Raw genomic sequence first — 4,725 nt, forward strand, 5'->3', positions numbered from 1 at the left:
ACTTTTTCCGCTTCGCGGCAAGTCGTCGCGCCGTGCTCTCCGCATCAACCGCGTACGCAGCGAACCGCAAACGTCGGGCGCAGCCTCCTCACCTCCCTGCGCTTTGCGCGCGAACGTTCCCTGTTCGCGCGGCAAAGCCTGGAGGAGGCACGGCCCCGCAGCGTGTTCGAGCGCCCGGTCTACGGGACACCCTGCTTACTTCGAGGGCAACAAGCGCAACGCAAGGCTGCGATCTCGCGCACTTTGCGCACGGCTGGAGAAGCTTTGCTGGCCGGCTTTCGCTCCTCGTGTTTACCGTGCGTTAAAGTTGCGCGTCCGTGGCTCTCGCAGCTCTTGCGCGCCCGGTCGCAGAGAGGAGTACGCAACCTCGACCGCACTTTCCCTGCAGGCTTCCTTCCGACTCGAAGTCCTGCGGCGGTCTCAACGAGGTGCCACATCCTCAATGCAGTCGGTCGCCCCCGTTTCGGTTGGGCTCTGGCACGACGGTCGCCACCGTCTCGCCCTTGAGTGGCCGCTGTTGGCGCTCGCTGTGAGGTGTTCAGCGTGCTGTCCGTGTTGCCGACGCGGTCAAAACGAGTCGACGGCTCACGTTCCCTTGTGCGCCGAAGGCTCTCTTGATATGTGATCCGACCCTCAGACAGACGAAGCCAAGGGAAGACCCAAGGCCGCAATGTGCGTTCAAAGAATCAGTGCTCAGTGTGTCCTGCAATTCACACCAAGTCTCGCAGCTGGCTGCGTTCTTCATCGACCCGAGAACCGAGTGATCCACCGCTTAGAGTCGTGAAAAAGTGTTTGTTCAATTCCGTACAGTCAAAACCAAACGTTTCTGGCACTCGGCCAAACAGTGGCCAAGAAGGGCGCTTTTCAGCGCACGCTTGGACTCCAAAACTCTGCCGCGCCTTTTTCGGCTGCCGCAAATCGAGCAAACGGTGTGTTTCGGACGGCGTTTCGCTTCCGCTACTTGCGAGTGCTTTCGTGGTCCACCCCTCTATAAATACTCGGGAGGCGTCGAAGCCGGTTCTCCAAGCCGGACCCGTAGGTATCGTTGTGTGCTCGCTCTCATTGGCCCGCCTAACCAGAAAATGCCTGCGGTACACCCATTTGGATAAGAGTGCACGCAGATGCGGGCCTCGACGGCTACACATTTCCTCGGGCGGCCGCCTCCCGGCCTCCGTGGAGCGCGGGATGCACGGTCCCATCGACAAGCCTCTCCCGTTTTTACCGTGGCGTCGCGGTTCACCACGGCGGGCGGGTCGGTCTCCTCCGCATAAAAAGGGGGACCCCCGCTTTTTGTTCCACGAAATCGCACAAGCTTTTTTCGCATCCACGGTTTGCCACCGCACACCAAAATGCCGATCCGGCTGCCTACTTTAGCCAACAGGTGGAGCCAGGCGCGCCGTACTTGCGCGGCACTTCCCACGTCCACCGAAGTCGGTGCCAAGGACCACTTTCGGCGCCGGAGCCGCGTACGAGCCTACTCGAGGCGGAAGAACGAAGCCAGCAAGGGCCTGGCCGCAAGTGCGTTCAATTGTCGGGACGTCCAAGTCCCTCGTTCTTCCGTGCTTCCTCTTTCGGCAAGTCGTTGCGGCACCTTCCCAAAGCGCGCAGACCCGCTAATCGCGACGAGCGCGACGTGGCCGTGCCGCCTTTCCCTCGGCAGCAAGCAAAACGCCTGGCAACGTCGACGCTCCCCTAACCGCGATCTCGCACCGTGTTTCGTGTGGCGAATTCAAAAGCCGGCCGGCGCTGCTGCAACCATTACGGTCGGTACGCATACGCCGCGGAGGGCGGGACGGTCATCGGAGCGTGCGGTTCCTCCATCGAGTACTGCGCACCTCGGCCGTCGCATCGCCGTGCCATGACCGGCCGCGCGTCAACGCGAACCGGTGCCAGCGAGATCCCTCGCCTGCAAGAACCGACCGGCAGCCTCCGTCACCCGAGGACGCGGAGGCGCTTGCCGCGGACGGCGGGACGGTATGCACTGGTGCACAGCGGACCCGTCACATCGCCAGTTCCTTGACCGACCGCCGACGCTTGTGCCGTTCCTCTCGTACTTGGCAGTCGCCGCGCGATTGTCGGGTCTCGTTCTTGCACGCTCGAACGGTCGGGAGGGCACTCGGCTGGCGTTTCGGGAACGCGCAGCCTCGCCTTCTACCGACGTAACCACGACTCGCCGTTCGCGCTCCGCCACTCCTGTTTACAGTACTAGGCGGTCCCGCAGCGGTCGGGTCGCGCATTTCGAGCGCTTCGAGCCACGGTGCAGTGGCGGGTCGAAAGCCGACCTATGAGTGCGTTGCGCCGTTTGTACCCGCGTCCGCCACCTGGCCGACCGTCCAAGGTCGCGGTGTTGGCGTCCGCTGGGCGCAACAATTTGTCACGGGGTGCCGCTCCACATTCAGGCAGCCCCGTGGGGAAAAGCCGACCCCGCGTCCAAACGGGGTCAGCGGCAGAAAGTGTCGGGCGCAGACGCAGCTGAGGCGCTCACCCTTCACAATCCGTTAATGATCCTTCCGCAGGTTCACCTACGGAAACCTTGTTACGACTTTTACTTCCTCTAAATGATCAAGTTTGGTCATCTTTCCAACAGACCGGCGCAACCGAAAGGCCGCGCCGGACATCGGTCCGAAGACCTCACTAAATCATTCAATCGGTAGTAGCGACGGGCGGTGTGTACAAAGGGCAGGGACGTAATCAACGCGAGCTTATGACTCGCGCTTACTGGGAATTCCTCGTTCAAGGGGAACAATTGCAAGCCCCTATCCCAATCACGAAAGAAGTTCCACGGGTTACCCAGTCTTTTCAGACAGGGATAAAGACACGCTGCTTCCTTCAGTGTAGCGCGCGTGCGGCCCCGGACATCTAAGGGCATCACAGACCTGTTATTGCTCTGTTTCGTGCGGCTAGGAGCCGCTTGTCCCTCTAAGAAGGTTGTAAGGTGCTGGGAACCCCGCACCTATTTAATAGGCTAGAGTCTCGTTCGTTATCGGAATTAACCAGACAAATCGCTCCACCAACTAAGAACGGCCATGCACCACCATCCACCGAATCAAGAAAGAGCTCTCAATCTGTCAATCCTCCCAGTGTCCGGGCCGGGTAAGTTTTCCCGTGTTGAGTCAAATTAAGCCGCAGGCTCCACTCCTGGTGGTGCCCTTCCGTCAATTCCTTTAAGTTTCAGCTTTGCAACCATACTTCCCCCGGAACCCAAATACTTTGGTTTCCCGGAAGCTGCCCGCCGAGTCATTTGAGTAACTCAGGCGGATCGCTGGTTGGCATCGTTTATGGTCAGAACTAGGGCGGTATCTGATCGCCTTCGAACCTCTGACTTTCGTTCTTGATCAATGAAAACATTCTTGGCAAATGCTTTCGCAGTAGTTCGTCTTGCGACGGTCCAAGAATTTCACCTCTAGCGCCGCAATACGAATGCCCCCGTCCGTCCCTCTTAATCATTACCTCGTATTCCAAAAACCAACAGAACAGAAACGAGGTCTTGTTCTATTATTCCATGCAAGTTTATTCAGGCGACTCGCCTGCGTTGAGCACTCTAATTTTTTCAAAGTAAAAGCACCGGCCATCTCGAGGCACACAATGAAGTGCACCAAGAAAGAACCGGCATGATGTTCAGTCCGAGCCGTCGCATCGGGTAGATGCACTACTCGTCTGGAACTGAGATCCAACTACGAGCTTTTTAACCGCAGCAGCTTTAGTATACGCTATTGGAGCTGGAATTACCGCGGCTGCTGGCACCAGACTTGCCCTCCAATTGATCCTCGTTAAAGGATTTAGAGTGTACTCATTTCAATTACGGGGCCTCAAAAGAGTCCCGTATTGTTATTTTTCGTCACTACCTCCCCGTGCCGGGAGTGGGTAATTTGCGCGCCTGCTGCCTTCCTTGGATGTGGTAGCCGTTTCTCAGGCTCCCTCTCCGGAATCGAACCCTGATTCTCCGTTACCCGTAACAACCATGGTAAGCAAGTAACCTACCATCGAAAGTTGATAAGGCAGACACTTGAAAGAAACGTCGCCGGCTCGTGGCCATGCGATCAGCACAAAGTTATCCAGAGTCACCACACAATACGGGCCGAAACCCGATCGATCTTGGTCTAATAAAAGCACCCGTTACCCAAAGGGCTCCAGGCTCACTGCATGTATTAGCTCTAGAATTGCCACAGTTATCCAAGTAGGAAGAAACGATCTAAGGAACCATAACTGATTTAATGAGCCATTCGCGGTTTCGCCTTATTTCGGCATGTACTTAGACATGCATGGCTTAATCTTTGAGACAAGCATATGATTACTGGCAGGATCAACCAGGTAATCGTTCGACTGCGCGTCCGTCCTCGCCCTCGGCGGGCCGGACGCAGTCTGTGTGCGGCGGAGGCCACCTTCAGGCGCCCCAACACGCTTATTTTGCACTCCGAGATGACGGCGTTCGAGCTCGCTACGGCACAACCTTCCCGAAAGACGAGTGGGAGCCGTGCGGCAAGAAGCACGTTCATGCTCGCTCTTTTTCGTTGCATCGACTCGGTCGCGCCGTGCGGGTTGCCCAAGCCCGCTGCACTGTCGGTGGACCGGCCGGAACTAGCAACGGAGCCGAGACTGCAAAGCCGCCAGACGACGGGTCACGCCCGCGTCTTCGGCGCTTTCGCATCTGAATCGCCCGAGGACGACACGGAACACACCTCGATATCGTGGTAAAACGGCACCGTCCGACAACCAGCCCCTAAC

The 4,725-nt window shown here is 57.9% G+C and overlaps 2 non-coding genes across 2 annotated transcripts; both read right to left on the reverse strand.

Moving 5' to 3' along the window:
- Positions 1-627: 627 nt before the first annotated feature.
- On the reverse strand, positions 628-780 carry LOC142794596 (5.8S ribosomal RNA). The gene has a single exon (XR_012892474.1). It is a non-coding gene; the product is annotated as a 5.8S ribosomal RNA (ribosomal RNA).
- Positions 781-2,499: 1,719 nt separating this feature from the next.
- On the reverse strand, positions 2,500-4,314 carry LOC142794607 (small subunit ribosomal RNA). Its single transcript, XR_012892484.1, has one exon. It is a non-coding gene; the product is annotated as a small subunit ribosomal RNA (ribosomal RNA).
- Positions 4,315-4,725: the final 411 nt, after the last annotated feature.

The sequence above is a fragment of the Rhipicephalus microplus genome, unplaced genomic scaffold, assembly GCF_043290135.1.
Source record: "Rhipicephalus microplus isolate Deutch F79 unplaced genomic scaffold, USDA_Rmic scaffold_462, whole genome shotgun sequence".
In the NCBI taxonomy this organism is placed as follows: domain Eukaryota; kingdom Metazoa; phylum Arthropoda; class Arachnida; order Ixodida; family Ixodidae; genus Rhipicephalus; species Rhipicephalus microplus.